A 22,359-nucleotide genomic window follows, 5' to 3' on the forward strand; every position below is an offset into this window, starting at 1 on the left:
ACTTTTGCTGCTAGGAAAAACAGGCTGTACCTACATGTACAATGGCCATGGCAATGCGCCAATACCAGAGGCGTCAACTTGAAGGCGTTGGCACATTTTTTGCACAATGATTATCATGATTATCCGACAAGTATTATGATTGTCACAATGGTGTATCCACAACAAAAGCAAAACATATTTTGTCTGGCGAATCATCTAGAACAGTTGGTCTGCCTAGCAAATACAGTTACAGTAAAATATGAAAATTATTACAGTGCAAATATAAGAAACTTTTGTTACTGTAATCATTTACACCAAAAAAAAAACTAAGTCTTGTTTTCCTATGTCAAACAAGTTCCTATTCAAGTTTCAACTAAAAATTCTGCCACAGGACTTTGATACTTGCTAGTTGCAGATTGTTATAAATTGCAGTTTGACACTGTTGCTAAAGGGTAACATATAAAACAGCAGGTCTTCAGTGTGTACTTTGAAAACTTAACTAAGGATTAGAAGCTACAATGTAAGTGTGTACCATAAAATGAAAGATTTCTTACTTATCATGTCCCTGAAGTAAAGAGGACCCACTATCGCAGAATATTCTATCAATCCAGCAGGTATGAAATAAGATTTCGGGGCTCTGGAGCAATGTCATACATATTAAAATCATGTCTACACATGCATCAATGCAGAAGATGTCATATGCAAGTCACAGATATTGTTAACAAAATATAACTAGGCAATCCCTTTTCCATCTCAGAAACAGTCCTTAAAAGCCTTTAGATTGTCCCTAGACAACCTATAGCTATAAGTAGCTCCAGAGCTTTACATTTAGTAGTGATGTATTTATATAACCCTGACCTTAAGGACTTGTTTGAAATCCAAAACAAGTCCTTCCTCCTAAAAGTTATTTGGGTGACTGATTAAACTTGATAAGACCCTTTTCCACCCTTACATGTCTTGATTATCAACAGTCATGTATGAATACCTTCTACACAGATGATTTGTGCACCAAATTTTGTAACCTACCAACCAAAAATTGGCAGGGTTGGCAAGAAGCTGCATTCTTAAACTTGTCCTTGGCACCCTGAAAAAGCCATTAATCATTACCTGCTGTTCCCCATGTGGGGACACAGACCTTGACCTGCTGCATACATCCTAGGATCATTACAGAAGCCTGTCTAGTGTTTCGCCATACAAGGAGGCTACCAAAGGGGGTTTCATTGCATGTGAACCTTCTGCTTAAACCCAATGCACTGAAAATCGAATTATGCATGAAAACTATCTGTAAGGAAATGAAACCATAGAAAACACTTCACAGATAAACATTGGACTGTAAAATTTGTACTCAATAAAAATGTAGATAATGATTGGCATTTTCCTTTAATTGGAGCAGCAATAAATGTTGCTTGTATACGGTAATAATATGGAAAATATCTGCATGAACGTAGAGTTAGAGCCAAGAACAGCACAACAATATCCAACCAACAAGCAGAAATGGATTTTTAGTCTTGGTATTTCTTTACATTTTCAATTTGTACTGAGGTCTGTAGCTGGCTTGAATTTCACATGTTGCACATCTGTGGTTCCATAATTCAAACAGAGCTGCAGTCCATGGAAGGATGCCAAGTCTCTCTGACAAGCTGGGCATTTAGAACACTATAGATGGCACTGCCCAGCCAGAACTTCACAGAGTGAGTGACTGACATAAGCAGCAAGACAGGGGAATGCTATATACATGTATGTACAGTGATCCTTCTGCCAAGAAGAAAAGAGCCAAAGTAGCTAAAGACACACAATATACAAAATGTAGCTACCGGAATGTGGGATCACAGAAATCATCAGTATGTGGATCATCACAGAAATCAGTCTGTCTATATAGAAAATTTTGCAAATGGAATTGCCAAGTCTCATTATGCAACTTCTGTTTGACATTCATGCAACCAGTTTGTAAATACAAGCGACCCGAATTACAGTAATCTCAATTCTTATATAATCTTTTATACAGTCTACAGTTTCCAATAGATATGGATTATGGAAACTATTTTGTTTACTAGTACTTACGATTCAGCTTGAGCTCCCGCCACCGGTGTTCAAAAGACGGTTTAAAACACTTCTTTATGGATAGTCATTTAACAGTCAATTTCTCAATAAAGCTAACTGGCAGTAGACCAATAAGGTGACAGAACATACATTGTACATTGTATGCATGGTATCTGTCCATCAGAGTTGATGACGTTTGGGGATGAACTAGACTAAGTGTGAAAAATATCTTGAATACTGCGAAGAAAATTTCACATGAAAGCCAGTGAGGCAGGAACTGTCATGTTTAGTAGACAAATGGGCTGACTTTCTGATTGAATTGTGAAGTTTGCCCCATGGGCACAACTTAACCTATCAGGGTGAGTTGGCTGCAGTTCAGGTGACCCCCACTAGACTCAGAAGCTGATAAAAACAACTTGCTTTTTGTTGTTTTCAATCGTTTTGTCGGTCGTACCCTAAACCCAGACATATTAGTAAACCGACTATTAATATTATTTCATATGAGTCGATATCAGTGATCACTTTGTGGTTTTTGCACATGTAATACCCAAAGAGTCACTGCATGAGGGTGAAGGCAAGGAAAGCAGTAAAAAGGACAAAGGATATATTTTTACGACAAGACGATTAAGAGGACATGTGAGTACAGCAGCGTCCTATCCAAAAGGCGTGCCCAAAATGTTGGAAGTTATAACGCTAGTAAGGTCATAGAACAAATTAAGACGATTGAGATGACATGTGAGGACAGTGTCCTATTCAAAAGGCATGCCCAAAATGTTGGAAGTTATAATACTTGTCTAGTAAGGTCATAGAACAAAGACTGTCCTAAAAAAAAATCACCAAGGACTGTAGGAGCATCCTAATATTACTAGATACTGTATCTTACTTTAAACAATGCTTAAGTTAGATGTGCAAAGGTTATGTGTGACACAGGCCGTTCAGTGTGTAATATAACCAGCTGCTGCTGTGCCTGCGATTGCGAAGCTGGCGTACATACATGTGTTACGCTGAAGGTTGGTTATATTGGCTACATAAACAGAATGCTGTTACGGTGCTCTCTATTCTTATACAGTGTTTGAAGTAAGATTTTCAATAGTTATGGAAACTAGACTGTTGTTGTATTTACTTACGATTTGTAGGTGGTTTGGGAATCCTGCCACTGCAGCGTGTTCAAACTCAGGATCAGTTTAACTGGTGAAACCCTTCTTTATAGAGAGTCATTTAACAATGAAATTACTTTAGTTAGCTTGTTACATTAGCCTATATACAATGTAACTGTCAATGTACCAATGAGGTCAAAGCACACTGTATCCATAAAATCTGAATAAATCAACTGCTGGTTAGGATGAGTCAGCTGCAGTTCATCATCATCAGCAGCAGCAGCATCATCATCATCAGCATCATCATCAGCAGCATCATGGTGTTCCCCCAGATGACCCCGCGAGGGGCAAAGTAGGGAGTGGGGGGGGGGGGGGGGGAGAGGTTCCAGGCTAAGGCGGGCAGGCCTCCAGCCTGGCACGGAATGACTTTCAGAGAGAAGGGGCCACTGCAGGTCATTGAGCATTTGTGTCACATTGCTAGTTCAGTTGGATTTGATTGTAAAACTGGGCTTCAGGTCACTGCTGATAAAACCACAATTTTTCGTTTTCAATCATTTTGTCGTTTGTTTACTCCAAACCCAAACATATTTATTTTGTGTACCTCTCTAGTGCACCCTGCTATAATTTTCAATGTGGCAATGTCATGCAGATTGACGTCTTTAGTTTAAGCATGTAAATCCCCATAGGCAAAATACTACTGTTCAGTGCTACCATTTAATACAGGCAGGTGAAGGAAAAAGGGATAAAAAAAGGACAACTAGTGATCAATCTTCCTTACCACAAAGGACGATTGTACAGGACATCTGACACCTGTTCAAAATGTGTGTGTGTACAAATGTTGAATACTAAGGTCAGAGAACAAAGGCTGTCGACCCACATTCACATGACACAGTGCTTCAGGGTTTCATTTAATTGGTGTGTTGCAAACTTGTTACCTGAACGTCTATAACCCATCAATCATATCAAAATTTACATGATTCTGGACACACAAATTCATACATAAAAGATCAAATGTACACCAAATAGAAAAAAATCTGAAAGGTGTTGACTGTCATATACAAAATATTCAAACACGCGTACAGTAATCGTCAATTTGACCTGAAGACACTGATCATGAAAAAGGTTTTCGCACGTATAAAAAAATGTAAATTACAGTAATTGATTTGTTGGGAGAGGAAACTGGTATTTCTAGTCTTCTGACAAGCAATCCCTCAGTAGACAACCTTTCAATTACATATCATTCAATAGCCTAGAAGGAAAATAAAGGTTTTAATCGATATCTCAGCCTAGGTAGTCATTTTGGAGCACTGTTTCAAATACATTATTATAACACTTACTCACTCACTCACTATCTTAGCTATCTACCACTCAAAAATCATGACACCATGGCAAGTCCAGAACACAAGATATCAAATTCGAAAGTTCTGCTGCAGTACCCTAGAAAGCTGGTTGGGGGCTCAACATCAAACTTGACCTTTGTTTCCACGACGATAATAACACTCACTCACTCACTATCCTAGCCATCTACCACTCAAAAATCATGACACCATGGCAAGTCCAGAACACAAGATATCAAATTCGAAAGTTCTGCTGCAGTACCCTAGCTAGAAAGCTGGTCTGGGGCTCAACATCAAACTTGACCTTCTTTTCCACGACTACTACCTACCTACCAAATATCACAAGGATCCATCAACAGCTTCTTGAGCTACATGTATGTTGGCAACAGACATGCAAATAGCACCAAAACATAACCCAACACTGTTCACTTCACATCCGGAAAGCCAGTTTCCGGATTCGAAGGCGTCCATCTTGGAAATCCAATTTTCCAACTTTTTTTCTACTGAACATACAGATTAGTTTTACATGTCATTTGAAAGAGCATGATTTCCCTTGCGTTATGGTACCTCTAATTTGGTCATAAGATGTAAAGCTATGAAGATATTCCTTTTTAAAGTTGCCCAACCCATACCTACATTGATTAGGCCTGGCGACTGTACTATTGCCCAGACTTTGCTAAACTGGGGCCACAGGGGGCTAAGAGTGGGCTATCCCAATGAAAATGGGTGATAATTAGTCCTTCCACACTGTTGAAAACCCTCGCATAATGAGTTATCACACCTAGCTAGTCAGTGTAATTAGCACTTATTTGACAATTTTCTCCTGAGGTGAACAATCTGATTTGAACAAGAAGCTCTATCAAGCCTCCTTGATTTGATTTTGCCAGATCACAGTGCTTCATTATTTCAAACTAATAAGCTATGTTGTCAATTAACTTGACTTTGTGACATAGGACATCTGCAAAGATGAAAAAAGTATAATGGACCTTGGTTGTATTCATATAAGCTGTGATAAATATGTAAAGATGTAACAGTGTAAAACAATTTTGACCTTTTTTAAAGAGACTGGTGGAAGAAACCTTGAAGAAACAAATCAAATTCAACTGTAACAATTCCAATTGTCTTCCCTTGGCCCTCGCCAAAAAAAGAAATGTTAAGAAATCATTGGGAATTTTCATAATTTGTATTTGGGAGATTAAAGAAGCCTCAATGCAAGGAGGTTACAGGCCTTAATATATTAAACCTCCTTTCTCTGAATGTTTAAGATATGCTTCGAGTCCTGAGTTGTGAATTTGTATGTTTGTTAGCAAGGCCTTAGACCATGTTTAACTTGATTGGTGTTTTAATTCTCTTATCGATCAAAAGCCTTGCTTGGGCCATGAATATAACATCTTTATTTGACCAAGGATATATAAAACCTCCTTGGTTTTCCCAAGGAGGTTTAATCTTGGTTTTCCTTAATGGCAGATTTGTCCACTTATAAAAACATTTTGTAACATTATGTAACAAAGCTTCAGGTAGACAATTTGCATAATACTTACTGATCACCCATACAAAAAGAGCGGATAATGATACCTACCAATCAACATGGTTAAGACAGAGCTTGAATGACAATGGTCCATTATTTACACAAGTTTGTTTTGTTGTTGTTGCTTGCTGGCAATGTGACAAGTGGCCATCTTTGCACAAAAAGATTTACAAAAACCAAGGACACGATAAAATGTCCTTGCAAAAACTTGGCCATGCGGCCTAATAGTTTAATATTTAACAAAGACTTTTTGTTGCGGGACAAATTGAGCAGGCGAGATGAAAATGATACATGAGGTAGTCTGCAACGATTCAGAATAGAATGGTTTTGCAGAATTGTAATCATGAATCCACGTTTTATCAACATAATACTCTTTTTGTGTAAATACCACTAAAATACAAACATCATGGCGTATGGTAGAAAGATGGCGGCAGCCGGCCACGCGCCGGGATCGCGAGGCATTTTCTGTCTTTTTCTTGTCACCAGGACCATGATACATTATTTCATGCCGGAATATAGCAACCTGTGACGTTAACTCATCAAATCATACTGTATTTCGGTAGATTTCAGCCATCTTCATGTGTACTTCGTGTATTTCGGACGTGTATTTCGTGTATTAAGCTGGTGTGTTACGCCTGATGGCGGTTATACCGGCTATATAGATACAGATACAGATACAGATAGTATTTCCCGCATTTCGGTAAATACACGGACCGCCGGGGGGACTATATTAGTTTGAGGACAGTGTAAATAAAGAGACCTCATTAATTAAATTCTGAAACTATTCAATGATCAAAGCGTTACATTTTTGAATGTATATAAAACGGGCAAATAGAGTAAGTAGGTGAGATAACCATAACATATTAGCACCTGGTGATAGATAATGTGGGCAAGACTGCAGTAGCACTTTAATAAAATTTGGGCGTGGGTCAGTTGTTTCCGAGTGTATGATGCCAAAACAAACTGACACTACCAAACTAGCCACTACCTTTTCACCCCATGAGCAGAAGTGAATGTGAGTATATAATGGGAAATGTGGGTGAATTTGGGTGAAGAGCCGTAAACTAGATTCGTATTGTTCCCATGTCAATATGGAGGGGTGAATGTAAAACTTGCGTCTTCGTGACAAATGAGTAAAATGGGGTGAATTTGAGTAAACCAAATTGCACTTTACAAATACAAAGGCGAATCCTTGCAACTACGTCATTATGTGCATTGTTTCAAGGGCTGAACGAATGGATCGATATTGACACTATCAAGAATTATATTATATATATAGACAATATGTATAGTAGATTGGTCGGGAGTGGTGGCTTTTATACTCTTCTAAGTTTATCAGTGTTTATTATCTTTTAAACGAGCCGTTTATCGCCAGTGTCTGTAAATTTAAGTACCATATTTTTTTTCAATGAACAGCGCACACCCTGTACCCGTATTGTAGCTTAAGTTACTCCTAAACCTTTTAGCGAAGTTGTTTTAGAAATCGTCAATACGCATTGGGAATCCCCACCACAAACATCCACCAATCTTTGAGAAACCATAATGTATTCACATTGTTATGCAGCCCAGACTTCCACCGCTATTGTTCCTGTATGCAAATGAACATCACTATCACAACATCATGAGTGGCTCAGTAACGCTCCATTCAAACAAGGACAATATTATATAATGTCCTTGATTCAAACAACACCTTAGGTTAAAGAATTTGATTTTAAAAGATTCCAAAGTAGAGAGAAGTCAACAGTGGAAGATTTACAAAGTTATAAAAAATCAAACACCTCTGTAATTGAACGGGTATTTTCTTATTTCTTGATATCAGAGTCTCCTGCTTTTTAAAAATTCTTAGTTTTGCCAAGGAGGTTGGTTTTGCCAATTTCAATAAGGCACATCACTCTCACTTGTGGAAAATATATTGGGTGTATGTCGTGCCAGGAAATATTAAAAAATGCATGTAAACTTATACTAAACTAAAAGCAGAGTAACAATTAAATGAACTAGACACAATAATATCGAGAAGAGTAGGGTTGCGGTGTGCTTCGGACCAAAAATCAGAAGCGGTAGCTTTTCACGCCGCATACTCAACCTACAGCCTCCCTGACTAATTAGTCGCCAGACTTGCCACTCTCATGATCAACATCCCCTGTTCTGTGATTTTAGCAGGACTTGAAATTCAGTACTGTACTTTTCCTGTCATACTTCAAAGTAAATAAATCTATCCCGTGTTACTATAATCATAATGTAAGTAACATAAAACTACCTGCACCCTGCTAATTTTAACTGCACCATCTAATCATTTTCCTGTTCTGTTCATCAAATGTAATAATTTTAAAGTGATATAATTCAAACCTTTTTAAATCCTGAAATCTGTTCTAAGGGCAGTAAGGCAGTACAAAGTGAACATATTGTTTTATAAAGAATATGGCCACTACCTGAATTGGATCACAGACCTACTTTGAATCATACTTGCTAATTAGACTGTATTTCACACCAACTGGCAAAGTGTGAGTTCAGTTCTGGAGAGCCAGGCATTGGCAATAGAGAGCCTGGCCATTCCCACATGGCCATTCAACCTTGGTCGATTTACATTTTTCACACCTTTTCCACCAAATTACCAGTTCAGTGGTCGGGCTTGAGTTCAATGGTCTAGCTCATTAGAGGTGTCATAGCCCCCTATGGGCGAAAGCAATTGCCACTCAATTACTGGTATTAACCCATATGGCCAGTATGAAGCTGCATTGTGCTAAGCTAGGACTACATCGTAAACATGCATTTTCAACTGATCATATCTAAAGCGGTGAATATCACTGACTAATAATTTTTACATGATTATGTTCATGATGAAGAGAGCTTTCAGCTGATACCCAACTTGTAGGCAAAAATCAATCATTTCTGAAGATTCCTGATAGCTTCTGTTTTTCCACATGTGAACTGACTAGTGTTACCCTCATATTCTTAATTGGTTACGGTAAGAATATGTACCCTGGTGTTCTCACCAAATAAATGAATAACTACTCTTTGTGGTTAACTATTACTTAACTTTTAAAAAAACACAAATATGGTGGATTGCATCACATAATTGCAATCAAATCATCCGGATCCCAGCTACCACTTGAAACAATTCATATGGCATACATGTACCAAAGCTGTAATCCTGATGAGGGTTTACCCAAAGGTTTACCCAAAGTCAAGAGCCAAGTGGCCATACTTCTGCACCCTCAAAAGGCGGATTACGTTTTCAACTGTGAATGCGCACGGCAGTTTTAAAATTAGTGGCCTGTGGCTCCTCTAAAAAGGCTGCGATGTGATATATGCGAAAGCTATAGGTTCCTTGTCATTTGTACAATTGTAGGATGCAAACATTTTTATCTGGTAGGACAAAATTCAGCAAGGTTACACTGAAATGGGTAAATCTGGGAGTTGTATGCAATATATTGGACAGGGTTAATGTTTTTGGACATAATAAGAAATTAATACATTGATGCTGTAATTGTTAGAATTAACATAATGCAAATACACATAAACACCAACAACAGCATCCTGAAATTCTGCTTTACGAATGGCAGTACATGTACTTCAAAACACAACACTTCAGATCTTTCGGCCTGCAAAATTACCATACAGCTTTCAAACCCAGTAGCTGAAGTATTTTTTTCATCTGAAAAGTGTAGGTCAATCTTTTACATCCGTCTATTCTGTACCTCCCCATACAGATCAATATTATGAAATCCATGCTCTTGCTAGTGAGGCATTTCGTTCAAAAGGAACAAAGGGATACATCTTTGGTAACCATAACATGTCCACACAAAGCTCAAAATGGTCATAACTGTGTCAGGGCTCGAAATTCTGGGTGCGTTTTTCTGCACCCAAAATTAGAGCTTCATTCCTAAGTTTTGACTGTGTTATTTGGGTAGGGTTACATAGATATACGCGTATTGTATACTAACTTAAATGTACGTACATGTAGCATATTCTTGTCAGAAAAAATACTAAAACACTTCTTGAATTTTGAAGCTAGTGTGTAGAATTCTAAATTCAAGCTCTGAAAAGAGGCAGTAAGGTTTGTGTAATGAAGACTTTGCTTCCATTCAACTTTATTCTATGATTGTTGTGCACACAAAATTTTTTCTATGCACCTAATAATTTTAAAGGCTGCATAGCTATTCCAAAATACCTAACTCCGTAACTAATAGAGAATGGGGTGCCAAACAGCTACTTCAGTGTGCTAAAGCCTAAAGGTTAAAAACAACAAAGACTTACTTGACAAGTGCAAATTACATGATGATACTAAAGGTATCAAATTCTGGTGCCAACATAGGTATTACGATAAGAAACATGTTGCTTGTCACTTTAGTTTGTATGCGAGTATATCATCTTGACAAGTTTATTACATGTACATAGTATCATATTACCCTTCCGTGCCCATACAAACTACAATAGTCATGTATTTATGACTTTTTGGCACAGCGCTTTTGTATTGGGATCATGGTTGTGGTTTTTCGGATTTCCTGTTCTGTCTGGATTAAGGTAATCCTTTTTATGGGACCAGTTGGCCATAAATCTTTTCTCACAACCTCAAGATAAAGAAGGAGAACTTCAGAGTTCATTCATTTCAAAACAGAGTTTGATCTGGCAAATTGCAATCGACTTAGCTATACGTGCCAATGAGGAAGTACAATGTCGTTAATGAAATTACAGTGAAGTTAGATTTCACGGTAAAACATATATTTACGAACAAAAGCAGACAAAGTACACTGTATAACAACAGCAAAAAAATCCTCAACTAAGAAAACTTGGATTAGTTAAAATTACAGACAAACCTACCCAAGAAGACCACTCTGGGGACCAATAAGATCTGGTCTATGTGGACAGGTGGTTTCTACCGTAACTCTAAGGGACCAGTAAAAATAGTCGTCAGATTGGTCAGGTGGTCCTACTGTAGAGGTGGTTACTTCTACATGTTTGACAATTTACCATACATTAAAATCAAAATTTAAACTTAAAGGGATACAGAACAAAAGACATAATCTACTTACACTCCAAGTGAATGGCGGGTTGATTGGTTGTAAAGGAAGACTTTTAGTGTTGTCTTGAACAAACGCGTGCTCAAAGCCTAATCAAGCCAGGAGCAGTCCCTTCAGGCAAATGTGGTTCATTGTTCACATCAGAGACCATTCCTAACATGCCGGCCCAAGACAGACAATACCTTCCCTGGGCCAACTCCCAGGGCTAGCAGAGTCCTCTCTCTTTGTTTACATTTTGTACATTCTTGAGGTTTGAAAACTACCACCACATGCAACCCTTAGCCTAAAGGACCACTGGTGAGTTGGCTTCTTGCAAGGGTAAAATTTTTGATGGTAGCTTATGGTTACAGAGTTGTTGTCTTTGAATTTAGTGTTCACAGTCGCTGCATCTGAACAATAAAGATCAAACGATAAGCACAACAAGCCACAACAAATTCAACAACAACCTTAATTTTGCACGCAAAGACTTTACAGAGAAACAGTAGATTAAGATGATCAAGCTATAGCTATCTGAACAGATATATTCTATATTTTTACTTTCCTACAAACTTCCAGTATATAACTTAAAGTTAAACTGAAAAGTGAATTTGTATGGCTATCAATTTTAAAGACTGGAATCATAATTAACTCACGCAGCTGTCATTCTCAATTCAACATGCATGAGTAGTGAACATTTAACAGACACTTGTAACCACTAGGAATATCACTTTATTTCCAATCAGAATTTCAACATTCATTCTTTTTTAGATCATACAACGTACAAACTTGACTGAAAAAAATCAGCTTTTCCAATTATGAATCTTGACTTAGAGGAAACAACAAAAATTTGTCCTCGCTGAGAGTTCAGAAAAATGAAAAAAAAGAAAAAGAAATAGGGCACTACTACTCTGTTGTTAAGATTACATTTACAGAAAAAAAAGAATCTAACATATATCATAATCAGGAAGGCCACATCAAAGTTGACATAGAAATTTTCATATACCGATAACCTTTTGATTGACATTCCACAATCAACGTAACACTTGTTAAAGTCCACTTCAGCAACATAATATTCAGTAGGCTATCTAAGACCATGTGCAAAGAGGGAGAGCTTTCACATCAGAACCTGCTCCTACAAAGAAATTAACTCACATTAAGAATTCAAGAGTTATTTTTTTAAAAACAGCTGAAAAACATTTTTTCAAGAAAAAAAAATTGGTTGAAGGTTCTAAAAGTTGAAGATGTTTTTGTACAATAACAAATCAGTACAGGCGAGTTTTTGAATTGTCATTTTTTATTGATTTATGTACTGAGAAACGCCTAATTAAGGTTGTAAAGCCTTAGAATGACTGATGGGACTAAATCCTCAAATTAGGTCACATATCAGGTTATTCCAGAGTCAAAATTGAAAGGTAAGCAAGACATATGTTCTCAACTTTGGCATTTTACTTGTCAACATAATCTATAAGCCATAACTCATCAAACACGCTGAACTTACTCCTGGAAATATCATTTTATTAATACTTTATCTGAGAACAAACTACTGGCAAATGTATAAAGACAGGTGCTAGTTAAAAAGAAGCCTGGCCTTGCCTATGGGCACTGACTACATGTATTATAAGTGGCTTTGTTCGAGGATTAGAAAAGGTCTGGTAGCAACATAATTCACACAGCTGTCAACTTCTACTACTAGTTCTACACATGTAGCTTCCGTAACAAATCCGTAAAAATAAAACTCTACTATCAGGATCTTTTGGGGTGTCACTTCCAAAAAGCTTTTCTAGGTCTAGATTCAAATCATACTGACATCACTGACAATGGAACCGGTTTTAGAAGCAAACTTAATTTAGCAAACTGAATATTCAAGGATTTAAGGTTTACCACTTACAAGGATTTAAGGTTTACAATATAATTACTAATGATTGTTTAGTTAACGGCAGTGAAATACATCAGAATCAGTTGTGCAAATAACCCAACATATGTGATAAACTTTGTCATCATTTTGGATGCTAGACATTAATGGCTATTTTTCATAGTGATCGCATGATCACATTGCAGTCTACACCGACACTTTATATTCATCATAAAAGTTACAACAAACGTGGGAGTACAACATACATTTGAATACAACAAGGTCGCCATATACAGGCATTCATAATCATACACATGTTTCATATCAGTGACGTCATTGTTTAAAGGTGGGTATAAAGTCCATTCCTTTGAAGCAATGACTAATTGGATGTAGCTGGTCCCAAAACCTGGGTACAAAGTGTGCTTCTAAAACTCATATAATAAAAGGATTCACTCAGTACTGACAAATCCAAGCAAAATTATTTTACTCTCACTTCTTGTGTTACTGTACATTGAAACCTTGAGATACATCGCCGACCTGATCCGGCAATTTCCAGCCAAGACCAGTCATGGATGTAAACAACTTACATAACACCTACGTCTCTAAAGCCATTCAAAGAAAGGTCATTATACACGGGAGGGGTTAGCAACGCAAATGCGGGGCAATTTTCTGAGAAAGAACGCCTTTCTTCGAACCCCATTGAAGAATCCAACAGTGTGCGTGGTCTGTGTGAGATCTGAAAACTCAATTCTGAACATTCGGAAACCAATATGAATTCTAACCAAGGACAAATCTCTAATGCCTACCTTAGCTGCATCAGTCGTGACGTGTTTGAAGAGCACTTTACTCCCTCACTAGATAAAGTAGCTACTTCCTAATGCTGTTAGTATTACAGGCCACGAAATACTCGTTTCCTCATACCGGCGCAAATTTTACATGCATCACCGATTTTCTTGGCCTGTCAGCCCATGGACAAGTACAACACAAACAATGGCTTGAAATGTTATCCTAAGATGATGTAATGAAGAATGTAGGGCATTTTTAGGCAACTGCTGTCCATACCAGTACCATCGGCACCCTAGAGCCCACAGGGCCGATTTTATAATAGACCTGAGTACATACTTGTATGTTATTAGGTGCAGGTAGAAATTTTTTTTTTAAAACAGTAGCACACCTCAAATTTTGCACTAATAATAACCTCCATATTCAGGACTGGTGGTTTTTTGAACCTGGAATAATTATGAATCTTGATTAACTGATTCATCAGAGGAAATGTCAAACTCAAAGCGGATACTAAGCTCTCTAGTATGACACTCTGCATGCATATTGGCCATATTGACATTTCTGGAGCACTGCACTCTAAAACTCAGAGAACTACGAAGCGTCTAACAACATTATCCATTTTTTTTAAACATACATATGTTAATGTACCTTTGTACATGGACATATTGCTAGGTCATACGCCTTGGATATACAGTATATAGATATTACATGTCAATATCATTCATATATACATGTATAGATGCTATAATTCATAGGAATATTCTTTCATGACTAACATGTTTCAATATACTAGTACTTATATCAACTATATGAACTGTCAGATCGGTATAAACAGATTTAACATCTGCGTTTCGAAATCCAATACGCAATTTTTTTTTAAAGACGACAAGGCTGACAAGACCAATTAGAATAACAATGTTTTTTTGGCCCTTTCCAGAAGTACATGCAAGTCAGTGAGTAACAACAGACCAAGATTTGGACTCTCGAACCCTAAATCCAGTCCAGAAACAGGGTCAATGCAAACCATTGTCTCAGACATGTGTGGATCAAAATTTGTTCAATAATGAATTTTTAAATCAAATTCATATTGTCTACTCGTAACATAACAGTGCTTAAGAAGGTAGCCAACTAACAACAAATGGATCTTATTTCTAAAGGTGTCATTATTGATGGCATTGTTGTTGTTAGGCCGTTGTTTTTCCACAATGACCAATCACATCCCTGATGCCATATCACATGACCTGTAACAAAACAGGTTTCCCAACACTTGTAAATACTTGTCAATCTCTCCTGAGCATGACTAGGTCAGAAAGTCAGATAGATGTATTCTGATATAACACACACCCTGTGACTTTAATTTAAAGTTTTAGGTCAACTGTCTTTAAGAAATTGATGTGATTAAAATTGCTGTGTTTTGTGACCTAGAAAGACAAGGTCTAGTAAGAAAACGTGCATAAAATTGATTTCCAAACTTTCTCAAGGTACATGATTGTTTGTTTGAACCTTTGTTTATTCATGCTAAGCTCAAATCGGCACGCAGGCCGCTGTACGTGTAGGCAACTTGTCTCAGTGCCAAGATTTTCATAATTGTTATGAAATACCAAATATTCACCAGGAAACTTGGTTTAAAAAATCAAACATATTATAAATCTATTCGTATATGTATCAGACAGTAAAATACTGTGCAACTTTCAATCAAAGGCACATTATGTAAAAAATATGTCCATGAGGTACATTGAAATGGTCTTCGTGATAAAATGGCTACATTCTTCATAAGAAATTAACTATATATAACATATATCAAATTGTACACATAAATCACATTATGCTTTCCAAATAAAACAATATTTTCCCAGCAAATTGACCAGGGAGGGGCATGACTGCCAGTTTTAAACCGTAAGGCTTAAGGGCATTTAATCACTAAATGACCAAATAAGGATTCATCAAACCAAACCTCTTTGAAGCACTCTCTTATTCTCACAACGTGACACAATTTACATGGCTGAATACTCATAAAGCAACTGTTTATACACGAGCATGTGCACTATTTTGTTAGCAATTCTTCCTGGAAAAATTATGATGCAAGTAATTCAATCATGAATGGGGGTGGTTCCATATCAGAGTTCAGAGGGATATAGGGAGGACCTAAATAATATTATAATAAAATGAAAGTGTGAGGGCGCTATACAGGCAATTCAATAAAAGTCAATGTGCTCTCCATCCAGTTTAGCTCGCTGAAGATCCAATCTTTCACTGTTCGTGTCAGACTCACAGAGAAAACAGGCGCTACCGTATATATGTACATGTGCTTACATTCCCCTAGCTTTTTTCAACAAGCACAATAAGCAGTAGTCGACCACGACTTAAACCGTTCAATCCTAAGCTAAGGACTGCAACCCTTTCCACTATCAATATCATGCATGTTGGGTCACAGAGCAATATAGCCCGGATTCAAACTCCCAAACTACAATCCAGAGGCAATCCAGAGGCAGGGTTACTAACCACTGGACTACAAGGTGTCATATAATATATATTATGAAATAAAAATAACCATGTAACTAAGATAATTCATTTAACTCCGCGAAATACATGTAAAAAGACTGTCCTATATCTAAGTTATAAGAAATTAAACTGAAAAATATGGTACAAAATTTCTCTTACCCTTTGACCTTCAGGCTTAGCTACCAGGCATTTTATAGGAAAAGCACATACAGGACCTACCCCTGAAAAGTAATTAGAAAGGTCTTTCAAAAATACTGCAACTGACCCAACCACCATCTGTTTTGACTAAGGCATCCAAAGCCATCAAACAATTCAAAGGTCCAAAACCAGCACTGGTCATTTTTCAACTACAGCTTATAATCCCTATAAATTAGTATAATACATCTTTTTCTTAAAATATCTCCCTACCATCTTCTACTTAATGTATCTTCATTACTCATACGAGTTTGACCTCTGCGTCAACCGAAAATTAATAAAGGTTCCCTCCCAGCCCTCCCCGAGCAATTTTCAGGGAACACGCCTACTTTATTCATCATATTTGTCCCTGTCATGTAAATCTGGTGTGAAATTGCTTCATCAGAAAGATTTGCATTTAAATTCATCTGAGTTATGGAATTGATTGGGGGAAAAAGTAATCATAGCAATGAATAGAGGACTAGAAAAATGGTATTTTATGACATAGACGATAGCGAGTTCGGTGTAATAGATAACCTTTTGCTCAACTCAGTATGTACCCCTACATGAATGCAGGTGCACAGCTCAAATTTTGGGCGCAAAAAATTGTATACATGTATGTACCCAGTTTTTCCAGCCCTGATGTACTAGTAAACAGTCAGAAATTCAACCCTCTTTCCAATCAAAGATAAACTTTCATTTTTATTTCATTTGCCATAACTTTCAATCATGGATAGCCTACTCTAAACTGAAAACCTCAAAGCTCTGGCAAATATGGAAACTAATGGCAGGGTCTGTCTTTGAGTCCTGGTTCAATCCTGAGTCAGGACATCTTGGTTGGGACTGCACCCGTTTTCCAGAGGGGACGTAAAATGCCTGGGTGTCCCATGTTGGAAAAGGTACCTGGAAACAGCAGGGAAACTTGTGCCACTGGGCTTTAAATCTTGACAGATACCCAAAACATTGAACAAAGGGTCACAGTTTAATGCCCTACTTCTCCACTTTCTGCCACACACTTTTCCAATGGTCTTACAATGTCTGGCCCTGGCTGCACCACAAGTCTGGGCAATCTCTAAGCAGATGTAGACAATCCTAACATTTTGCAATCTCCCAAAAGCCCTGCAGCACTGTGAACCGGGAGACTGTAAAATGTCACAATTTTGCCTATCCACATCTGCTTGGAGATTGATTTCTGGGATTTTTCTCATGACATGCAACTCAGGCGAGCGAAAAAAGCCCAAATTCCAACTATCGACCTGCTTGGCAATTAAAGTTTACTTAAACCATTGGTCCATATAAGTTATACTCTTAGCAACTTCTAGGATAATTTTCTACTACTGATGTACTGTATACATATTTTCGTAACAGATAGGCGTGAGATGCATCATCTGAGAGTACATATGATATTCCATTGCAACACTTCAAGTCAGCCGGTACCATATTGAGTTACCTCAACGAGAGTATAATACTAACAGTTAACAAATTGAACTTTCACAGAAAATACTGAAATAGGATAAGATGAAAGATGGCAATAGAAAAATGATTCAGCGCAATTTCAAAACGTAAATTTCACATAGCTACCAAACACCAAAAGATTGGGCCTCCTGTAAATGCATTATCTTTCACAGTGGGTCTATTTCGTGGCAAGACTAAAAGAGGGAAACCAAAAAGGAGGTTTTTGCAGTATTCTAAATTTGTGGTTGAAAACATTCTGTAGTACATTAGTAGAAATATATTGGAAATGCATATTCCCTATTCAGTGAATGCACATCTGAGTGGTCACTGCGAAAATAAAACTGTCAAAACCACTCAAAAAGTTTCAAGATTTACAGTGTACAGTGTTTGCTTTTTTGCTGCTTTTAAAAATTCAACTGCCCTCCCCATCTTCTTCAGTCTTTTCTACCGTAGCATTGAATAAAGCACCGGTTTCGAAAACAATTGGGTCTCAATTACCACGACAGCGATTATCAAAGAGTTACTAATCCAGCTTAAGGTTCTTAAGCGAATTAAGGCAAGATTAAACCAACAGATTAAGAAGAAGATAATTTTATGGTAAACATCAACCCTATGGGGCCCTTTACGTTTCCTTACTTGTAAATGTATTTCACAAAGATTCTGTCACAAAACTGTCACGTATGGGTGCTAAAACGGTAGCAGGTTGTCATTGTGGTTGAAGGAGGGGAAATTTACTGCGGTTTGTGTTTCTTAAACCGCTAAACGCTCCGTATGTTTTCCGCTGGCACACCCCACCACTGGCCCAAGGTCACCAGTCTCCAAACAACCACCTCCACCACAGCTACTGTTTACCCAACACCCCATGTTCAAACAGTCTTCTATTCCCTTCACCTACAGATTAACCATGGCAAAAATAACAACATCTACCCTCTAGACAACTCTGTTTACGTATAGTTTCAAACAACAACCAACAACAACAACAACATCGAGCTTCCAGAAGGAAAGAATTTTCTTTTCCAGAGCTGAATATATTAAATTAGATTATGTTACAACCACTGTACATGTAGTGCATTGGGAAAAGGTTTGTTATTTTTCCCACAGTAGGTTTTTGGCACAAAAAATCCCCGTAAGACTTTAAAGTCTTATTTAACATGTAAGTAGGGCAGCCAGTGGAAAGCAGTATGGTAGGTTGTTGACAGACAAGTTACCGATGTGCGAGGCTCGAGCACTAAAATGAAGAAACAAAATCTGGGCTAGTCTGCAACCATGTACGAAATTCTACCGATCTTTTTAGCTCAATCTTTAGAAAAGTATATCCTCGCCATTTTCTGAGCCGGTCGGAAGAAGTTAAAGGAGGTGTTCTGACCGAAATTGTGAAGTGTTGGTCTCGTTTCCTAGTGGCCGTGACCATGTCGTCGTCTGAAAAATTTCTCCGACAGGGTCCAGAAGTAGGTCACTCACAAAAACGGCGCTCATTTGCAGAATAAACGCAATTTTTACCTCAGATTATCAAAACTGGACGTAAAGACGGAGATGTATTGAGACGAGAGTCTTACCTTGTGTGAGGAAGTGTGGAAAGGGGCGTTCCTTCGGTGGTAAACAGGTGAGAAACAAACTCTCAGGTCGCTCCTTCTTCTTCGGCCATTTTCTCCACCGCGCCCAAACGCAACCAAACGTATTCGAACTCCCCAACAACTCTTTGTGAAGATAAAATCAGCTTTAGAAAATTAAATTTCAAAAAGATGGTTATATACTTTTGTTATCAATTATTCTTATATAAACATTGGCTTGCGGTATATCGTATATGTGTATCTTGTGAGCTGTCTTCGGAGTCTTGCTGCGGTCAACCACTGGAGGTCTCGTTTTTCGCTTCCCTGGGGAGGTTGCGCAATGGCATCGTCTATTATCTAGTTTAGGGGTGTTGGATTTATCTTCAGCTTGAATTTTAGCTTTATCTTTAAATATTTCAGAAGTATAGAACAAGAAATTAATGTATTTTAAATTAATAATACATCATACAATTGTTCTATCAATAGATAACCAGTTTATGCCCCCATAACAAGATTATGGATACCTAGTTTCAAGGTCAAATACCCTGTTCTCCCTTTATTGCAGCCAGTTTTGTTCTCGACCTATGGACGTCATGCCAAAGTCGTGTCCTCACATTTCTGAGGGCCAGGCTGCCCTAGATAAATTATCGACTGCCACGCCACACGTTGTACACTACCGGCCATACACGTACAAATCATCTCCGAGCTTCACGCACTTACGCTGTCCTTGAAAAACCCCTCTGGATCTAAATTAGAATTATAGTGCCAAAATCTCTGCACATTAAGTTATTAGTTGCAAGTCAAAGTTGCGACTCAAAAAGTCCACCCGGAAAAACTTTGGTGATCTTTCGGATTAAACTTTGGAAAATTAACTTTGTATACTGAACCCTATAAAGAAATATGACTGGCATATCCTACACGATAAACCATAGCTTCAATGGAATGCTTTCGTTTGGTAGAAAGTACATGTATAAACACTAAATGTTTTCTTCTTTTTTTGTAGGTCAGTAGTTGAATAAAAACGCTTAGAAAATAATCTAGCCCCGCAATCAGTATAGATGGCATCCTCTAAAAGTTACGAAAGTGCAAAAACAATCAACTTAATTTGCCCTTTCACTCTTTCACTTTTAACATTTTCATCCTCTCTTCCATTCTTCCATGGTTCCACCCCCCTCTCTCTCTCTCTCTCTCTCTCTCTCTCTCTCTCTCTCTCTCTCTCTCTCTCTCTCTCTCGATCCGACATTAATGCGCTCTCGCACGCCAAATCGGGATTTTGTGACCTTGCTTAAAAGTGGCACTTGTCACCCGCATATAAGAACTGCACAGCGGATATACGGCCACTTCAATCTCTCATCATGTCCTTTTACCCTATCATAATATACTTATATATCGCATATGGATGCATAGGGAGCTTTTCATGTGACATATATGACATACTTATGTCACTATTATGATGAATCTCCATCAAATGTATGTTCACTGTCTGTCAATATGTGCAATATCAGTTTGTCACTTAGCAATTAGCAGTCCGAGCATGAATTTTGTAGTCCCATAGCCTTTTTGAGACCGCAGGGGCAGTGGTTTGAACATTACCCACTGTGTCTAGGGCACGGTATTGGAAGGCGGAGCCCATCCCTCTCCGTCCACCGCCTGTTACCTCCCCAAACGAAGTCAGGTACCCATTTTTACACCTGGATGGAGTGAGGAACGTCGTGTCAAGTGCCTGTCGAATGCGACCCAGTGCCTCTGGGTTCGGGGACAAGCACCCGATCATCGTTGCGCAAATTGTGTTCCACGACGGTACGGCAGTTTTCGGTTTCGTAACGCTAATAAATTATAATGCAGTTTTTGCGGCGGTTATTTTCTTCTTTTCGTTTTTTTTTTCTTCTGACGGGCACACAAGAATCTCTACAAAACGACGACATCTAGCGATTTACATGCAAAGCTACATATAGCCAAACTGCAACACAATAAAGCACAACGGCTTGCAAAACTGCAACGGATTGCTAGACGTCGTTTTGATCCAGATGATCCTCTCTTGATGATACAATTGTAATAACATTGTTTCAATGTACAATAACAGTGACAATAGCATTGTGCATTTCGGAAAAGGGTACGGTGAAAAATATACGCACTCGTGTGTCACATGCCAGACGCTGTCAAAGACCAACTGATCACGTTTGAAGATCAATTAAGACAAACAGAAAAGTCACCGTCTTCTACACAATATGTCAGCCTTTATTCATTTTTGACCGCTAGTACATTAACCTGATTTCACAGCATAAGCATATACATTGGTATCCTTTTTTTTTACTCTGGGAGTAAAGTGGGAAAATTATAATAGGTCTGCTATGATGTTCTGATGGGTCACCGTCCAAAATGTAGTTCTATCCCAATATGTAGCAAACAGTGAGTAAAGTCGACCTTGCATATGGCCATGGCATCACCCTAGCGAAAGAATTTTGAGCAATATGGCGTTGTGTTCCTACAGACTACAGTAATCATCAAGTAGGCAAAAGGCCTTATTTGTGCTTAAGCAACACGCGCTGAACTATATAACGTTATATATCATATAACGTTACATAGAAAACAAAGTGAGCAGTTTTTCTAGGATTCCAGCCCCGCTGGTCAGTTATACAAGTCATACAAATAAGTCTTTACAAAATGTTGGACATTAGAAAGTGGACCTTTCAGCGTGTAGTGGGTTTTCCGAACCCCCCTGGCTACGGGCATGTCATTAAGGTTACAGATTTACGTATATCGTCATGTCAAACATGCTCATGAATTACAGTGATCAAAATTCGTTTTGGGGAATAATACACGTGTGTGCCGAACCTAAACACTTGGGTACGCACAGAAATTGGGTGCACAATATAAACAAGAGTAGAATGTCGGCAAATAAAAATTACAGACCTTTCTGACTCTCTTAAATAAATTTTACAGTTAGCATACCCCAAGATTGTATAGATGTAACACAATGAAGGTTTTTAAATGTTGACACTTGACAATTCGACAATTTTGACAATTTCTTGACACTTGCATGTCCAGAAAATGCTGTACAC

General features: G+C 38.0%; 1 protein-coding gene across 6 annotated transcripts in view; it reads right to left on the reverse strand.

Moving 5' to 3' along the window:
- The window catches only part of LOC136423784 (nuclear receptor coactivator 2-like), a 47,545-nt gene extending 28,094 nt beyond the window's left edge, over positions 1-19,451 (reverse strand). For 3 of the 6 annotated variants that reach the window (XM_066412087.1, XM_066412086.1, XM_066412083.1), the window contains exon 1: positions 19,304-19,448. The gene's annotated coding sequence lies outside the window, so the exon portion shown is untranslated. Of the gene's footprint in view, positions 1-19,303 lie in introns of all 6 variants that reach the window. The other 3 variants (XM_066412088.1, XM_066412089.1, XM_066412085.1) reach the window with 3 other exon arrangements.
- Between the last annotated feature and the right edge of the window lie 2,908 nt (positions 19,452-22,359).

This window comes from Branchiostoma lanceolatum, chromosome 18, assembly GCF_035083965.1.
Source record: "Branchiostoma lanceolatum isolate klBraLanc5 chromosome 18, klBraLanc5.hap2, whole genome shotgun sequence".
In the NCBI taxonomy this organism is placed as follows: Eukaryota; Metazoa; Chordata; class Leptocardii; order Amphioxiformes; family Branchiostomatidae; genus Branchiostoma; species Branchiostoma lanceolatum.